This window comes from Megascapheus bottae, unplaced genomic scaffold (genome assembly GCF_031878675.1).
Source record: "Megascapheus bottae isolate mThoBot1 unplaced genomic scaffold, mThoBot2.hap1 HAP1_SCAFFOLD_40, whole genome shotgun sequence".
Lineage (NCBI taxonomy): Eukaryota > Metazoa > Chordata > Mammalia > Rodentia > Geomyidae > Megascapheus > Megascapheus bottae.
The window spans coordinates 6,829,559-6,836,466 of record NW_028327715.1 but is presented as its reverse complement, the minus strand read 5'-3'; the positions used below and the strand labels follow the sequence as shown (position 1 = coordinate 6,836,466).

Genomic DNA, 6,908 nt, shown 5'->3' with positions numbered 1-6,908 from the left:
ATGTATTACATACTTTAACCTTAACAGAAATTCAAATATTTTATACATTGTAATCCTAAAATGAAGACTATTCTTGGAGTGTATGGACACAAGGAGATATCCAGACAGACATGCAGAAAAAAGGCCCAGAAAAGACACTCAAGATTAATACAAAAGGAAAATCCATGACTTAAAATATAGAACTTTTGAACAAAACAATCTCTTAAGGACCATACCGAAAAGTAAAACTTTGTGAAGAGGAAAAATTTAAGGAAATGTATTAGATATCTATACGGCAGAGAACTCTGCAGAATGGAATTTGCCATAATGGAAAATTTAGAAAACTGAGAATAGACAACATTGAAAATTAACATAGGAGAGGAAGAGAAGATCAAGTGCAGGGTAAATAGAGGAATAAAAATTATATAAAAGTATTTGAATTTAAATTGTGATCACCGCCACATGTGTATAAAACTGCCTGAAAATTGAGGAATAGATTCTTACTCAGTGAACTAAATATCCCAAAATACAAACTAACAATGGAAAATCCTGAATATTTAAACCGCACAATCTATACATCATGAGTTTAATCATAAGAAAGCTAATGTCTACTACTATGTCTTTTATCCCTGAAGCCATGCAGAGACATTTTATGGGGTATTAACATGATAATGTAACACTTTGGGGCAAAAATGCAGCCCAGGAGGCCTGCCCCAGAGGCCAAGATGGAGAAGACCTCCACAGCCACCATCACTTTCCCCTTGGCACTGTGGTAGACAGGCAGGAAGGTGAGCCACACACTGCAGAACACCAGCATGCTGAAGGTCAGGAACCTGGCCTCATTGAAGGTGTCAGGCAGGTTCCTGGCCAGAAAAGCTGCCATGAAGCTGGCCAGGGCCAGGGAGCCCAGGTATCCCAGGACACAGTAGAAGGCAGTGAGGGAGCCCTTGTTGCACAGGATGATGATGTGGCCATGTTCAGAGTGTGCATCTGTGTCCACAAAGGGAGGAGAGCTTCCCAGACAGAGGCCACACAGACTCAACTGGATGAGGGTGCAGATGGGGATGATGAGATTAGGAGCCCCAGACACCAGCAGCCGCCTCATCCTTCTCCCTGGACAAGTGGCCTTGAAGGCCAGGACCACAGTCAGCGTTTTGGCCAACACTGTGGAAACAGCCACCATGAACACAACTCCAAATGTGATCTGCTGCAGGATACAGGTGACTGTGTTGGGTCGGCCAATAAAGAGCAAGGCACAGAGGAAACAGAAGATGAGGGAGATGAGCAGGATGTAGCTGAGAGCCCGGTTATTGGCCTTGACAATGGCAGTGTCTTGGTGTTTCACAAACATCCCCAGAACAGCAGCAGTGAGCATAGAGAAGCAAAGAGCCATGCAGGCCAGAGCCATGCCCAAGGGATCTCCAAAAGCCAGGAAACTTGCAGCTCTCAGGAGGCACTGATCTCTCTGTGTGTTGGCATACTGATGATCTGCACACATCACACACTGCTCCATATCTGGAGAGAAGTGTAATCTGCCATTAATCAATATTGTGGGCTTCATTTTCTTCAAAGAAATTTGGAAAGTATTCATTAGATATAGTCCTGATATGTCAGTATTTCCTATTATAAAAGCATTTCAGTTTCTTTTCTAAACCATAAACACCCCCCTTAGATATTCTTCTTTTTTCAGAGTTTTTGTTCAACTTGCTTTTTCCTTCATTGACTATTCCTTGTATTTATAATGTGCCTTTGGGATATCCTAATCTCCTAACTGCTATTTTCTACACATTTTCTCACATACTTTAACATGTGGAGCTCTGTGTTGTTCTGCAATCTAATTGAAAATTTTAAACAATACAGATTATGTATATGTAACATGTTAATTTTATCCCTGTGGCACATACTTGAATTCTTCTCATTATATTTTCATTTGCAATTCATTTATGAAGCTGTAGGAACAGAAAAAGTACTCTTAGATACTCTAAGACGTTTCCACTTCTAAAAGTGTATCCAAATTTCCGTGCACTTGCTATGTGGCAAGTGCAGAGAGAAATATACATGTTATATTACAATGATTTGTGAAAACCAAGAAATCAGCTACAGACCTATGGCCACCTAATCTTCCGTAAGGAAGACAAAACAATAGGATGGAAAAAAAGACACACTCTTCAACAAATGGTGCTTGGCAGAATTGGATAAGCACCTGTAGAAAGCTAAACGTGGATCCTTATATGTCACCCTGCACCAGAATCAATTCCAAATAAATCCAAGACTTGGAGGGAAAGTAGAAACCTGAAAACTTTATAAGAAGGAATAGGAGACACATTAGGGCTCCATAGCACAGGTTGAAACTTTTTTAACGAAGGCTAGAAACACAGGATATAAAAGGAAGTTTGGACAAATGGGACTGCATTAAACTGCTGATCTTGTGAAAGGCTGAGGACATGGCTAGAAAGATAAATAGAAAGCCCACCTGATGGGGGAACAGCTTCACTAGCCATACATCAGAGAAGGGCCTTATATCTAAAATATAGCCAGAGCTCAAAAAATTAAATCTCTCAAAAACACACCCTCAATGAAGAAACCATCTCTTTTAAAGGTGGACTATAGACTTACAGACGTCTCTGAAGAGGAAATAAGAATGGCTTACAGACACATAAAGAAATGCTGTATATCTCTGGCCATAAAAAAATGCAAGTCTTACCCATTAGAAATAAGAAGCATTTCTGAATGTAACTTTGCCTGAAATAGACTAGAAAATATTACTAAAATAGATAATTCAAGCCCTTAGTGTATCACATTTCAAATAGCAATAGAACCACTTGTCAATATTGAATTACTAACAGAGGGAAAGAAAACAAGCTGTGCAATCATAATGTACAAATTTTTCATTGACTTGGTTGGACTGAGGAAAACTAGGAAGAAATGCATCATTTTTTCATAAGTCATGGCTTTACCTGTCTCATTAGCAATCTCATTGTGTGGGCAAGAGGTACAATCAAAGCAACAGGCAGCCTTTCCCTCCTGAGGAGATTTCCTGAATCCAAGACCACAACTCTCACTGCAAACAGAGTGAGGAGTCTGGGGAAAATTAGGGTTTGTCAGTAATTGTGCAGGTTTACAGAGCTAACAATCCAGAGATGCAATGTTAGAAAGAATTGGATTAGTAATCTTAATGTTTTTATGTAGCTATGTGCAGTCTGTGTAGCTATGTGAATTCTGTTACAAACTACCTATCTCACAATTACCATAGGCTTATGTATTACAACCTTGATTTCTAGCCTATTAAAATATTGACTAGTATGGTAATTTTAAAAGGTGGAAAATAATGGTGAGGAAGTCAGTGCTAGTGCAAAGCCCTATAGAATTTCTTATATTGCTGTCACTATCTGTTATCACTACACATCTGTGAAGTGGAGAATAGCACGTAGGAAGTCCTCCTTTTCATAGCATTTTGAGAAGCCCAGGCCCATCGTATTTTCCTCTTAGTTTAACCGTGGCCATGAAGTGAGCATCTTCTCAGAGCTGCCTTCTATTTTTTCCTGTCCCCAAAGGTGCCTAAGTCAGAGGTCAACTAAGCATGGAATGAACCTTCCATAGAAGGGAACAAAGTAAACCTTTCAAGCACGTAAAGGGATCCTCGGGTACTTGATCACAGTGTAGGAAACCTCCTAGAAAGATATAGTGAATATTTTATGGCCATACTCTAAATCAGTATTTAGAAACACATTTAATCTTTCATTGCTAATCCTGGGGTTGAACTTCAAGGTCTGGGCAGCTTTTTTGTTGTTGTTTTTCTCAAGGTTAGCATCTACTACTTGACCCACAGCTCTATTTTCAGCTATTTTTTGATGGTTCATTGGAGAATAGAATCCCATAAAAGTGTCTCTTTTGGGTGACAATGGTATTCAGTTCTTATCTCTCTGAGTATCTAGAGATAGAGGAGAAAGTTGCTGGGACTCAGCCAGCTATAAGTTTAAAGGAACATGTTTGTAAAGATAAATAGATAGATAGATAGATAGATAGATAGATAGATAGATAGATATAGATATATGTCTTTAAAATCATTATGATTAGATCAACGCACCTCTGTAGTTCCTATGGCCCACTCTATCATATCTTCAGATATGATAGACCTTTAGGAAAATTCCAGATGTTCAGAATGTCGTACTCTGGCTCTAATTTCTTTTTCTCATCCAAAATCACTTGATCTCCGGCAGGATTGTAAAACTGGATATTCTTCAAAAAAGGATGCAGCTAAAATGGATGGAAAATATCATGGTGAAGAACATTCCAGAATGAAAGCTTAAAACCTGAACTAAGGAAAGCTCCTGCACACCTGTAATCCTAGTAACTCATGAGGCTGAGATCTGAGGTCTGCAATTAAAAGCCAGTCCAGGCACTAAAGATCAGGAGACTCTTACCTCCAATGAACCACAAGAGAACCAGAAGTGGCACTTTGTCCCAAGGTGTACGACAGTAGCTTTAAGCTGAAGAGCTCAGGGTCAGTGCCCAGGCTGAGTTCAAGTCTCACCACTGACGGGCCACCAAAACTGAAGAAAGAAAGAAGGAGAGAAGGAGAGAAGGAAAGAAAGAAAGAAAGAAAGAAAGAAAGAAAGAAAGAAAGAAAGAAAGAAAGAAAGAAAGAAAGGAAGGAAGGAAGGAAGGAAGAAAGGAAGGAAGGAAGGAAGGAAGAAAGAAAAAGGAAGAAAGGAAGAAAGGAAGGAAGGTAGGTTCCTGTTTACCCTTAACTTCTGATTTAGAATTCAAGGATAGTTCAGATATCTAATAAAGAATTCCAGAAGGAAATCTATGGGGAAATGAAAATGTTTTGAATCCTGGTTACTCAGAAATGGACTATAAGGCATGGGAAGGGATAACAATGTTTAAGAAGTAATGTATGTACTTCCTAATGAATGTAACTGTAACCCCTCTGTACATGACTCCAACGAGAAAATGAAAGAAATAAAGAAAGGAATTATAAGGCGTTCTTTGAAGAGAAACTAATGCCCAGTGAATACCAGTGAATGAATCCATTCTGAGTTGTCTAGCTACAGTTTGTAACAACCACTATTTTCACGAATATCTATAGATTGAACCTGGTAAACTCTTAATACCAAAGTTGAATGCAACTAGATGACATGAAAAGATTAAGGAGAAGACATGTATAATTCTGTTCATCAAGACATCCTTTGCTAGTGCTGAAGATATGTAGGGAAAAGCTAAATTTACAGATTTGAAAACATTAGATATAAGTATGTGCAGAATATGTGCAAGTAAACAAATTCAAAATCTGTGTGGGGGTGATTCGCACCTGTAATCCTAGGTATTCAGGAGGCTGAAATCTGAGACTTGAAGTTCAAATCCAGCCCAGGTTCATATGTGATACTCTTGTCTGTAGTAAAGTACTGAGAAATAGCCAGAAGTAGTGCTGTGACTCAAGGGGTACAGTGCTATCCGTGAGCACAGAGTCCCAGAAACAGCACCCAGGCTCTGTTTCACACCCCAGGACTGGCCAAAAACGCAAAAAAGGAGGAATTTATGCAAAGGAGTAGACATTATATCCTTTTTACAAACCTTCTATTTCATGTGAGAAGATATAACCACAGATTTGTAGTATCACACACATTTAAACAAAATAGTTTTCTGGAAATTGGAAAAACATCTCAAATATTTATTTTCACAGAGTGATGAGACACAATCTAGGAAGTATCTTTGCATATAGTGTGTACCTTGTAACATAGACAAATTACCTGTTCAGTGAAAGACACTGTCCCTTCTCTCTTTCCAGTTGTTTGAACTTCTGTTTGATGAAGCAGCATCTCATGGAGAGCCTGGGCCACTGCATACACAGTGTTGTAGATGGTGTAACTGTCTGCAGACATGGTCATGTCAAACATATGCCCTGGCAACAAATCCAAGGAGGCGTCAGGAGGACAACTGTCCCATGTCACACAGTCAGACTCAGAAGCTGAGCAATTAAAAGAGAGAAACCACAGCTTGGCAAGGAAAAAGTCTTCAGGGTATTTAGAAGGGTTAGCTGCCTTGGCAAAATCTGTGAATCCAGAAACATCTGCATGATGGTGTGAAAAAATGAGAGGCACATGCAATGAGCCTAGCATGAAATAGCTTCTTTTCATGGTTAAATCCCACTGTGAGTTCATGATACAAACTTTGCCTTTTATTACATGTTGCTCAATACATATTAGCAGAGCTAGTAGGGACTCATTATCACCATATATGATTAGGACATTTGCTGAAGACTTATTTATCTGATTATATACTGCCATTAAATTGAATATATGTGACAAGTTTTGGGTTAAGATCAGTAGTTCATAGGCCACACAAACTCTGTTCTTGATCATCTCTTCTTTCAGTTCAGAAATAATCCACGAACCATTCTCATCTTGTGAGGTCAGCAGCCCCACCCAGGTCCAGCTAAAGTGGAGCAATAAGGAGACCATGGTGGCAGCGATTGATGTGTCCTTCTTGGCCATCTGATAGAGAGCAGGAAACTTGTTATGGTCACTCAGGGCATGATCAAAAGGCCCAAAGGTTAGCTAAAGTGGAAGAGAATTGTATGCTTTACAAATGAAAAGATTGCCATCCATCACAGTCTCAGTCTTGAAGTATTAAGAACCAGTTGAAGTAGATGGGAGGTAATTTTTATTCCATTTTTTGATTCATTTTTAAGAGTTGTATAATATATCAACTTATCCCTAAAGTGCCTTTTGATTTTTCTCAGTTGCATCAACTCCTCCCATCTACATCAATCTCACCCACTCCCTAGTTTCCCAATTCCATTTTTCACATATGTACATACAATGTTGTGTTGTTTTTCCCATGCATCCATCCCTTGTTCCTCTTCAAACTTTCCTTAACATCTACCTTTGGCGTGTATTCAGCTTTGTGGTGTGCATTATGAAGAT

General features: G+C 39.1%; 1 pseudogene; it reads right to left on the bottom strand.

Annotated features, from left to right (window-relative positions):
* Positions 1-580: 580 nt before the first annotated feature.
* LOC150039452 (vomeronasal type-2 receptor 116-like) overlaps positions 581-6,908 on the bottom strand; it is a 42,331-nt pseudogene continuing 36,003 nt past the window's right edge.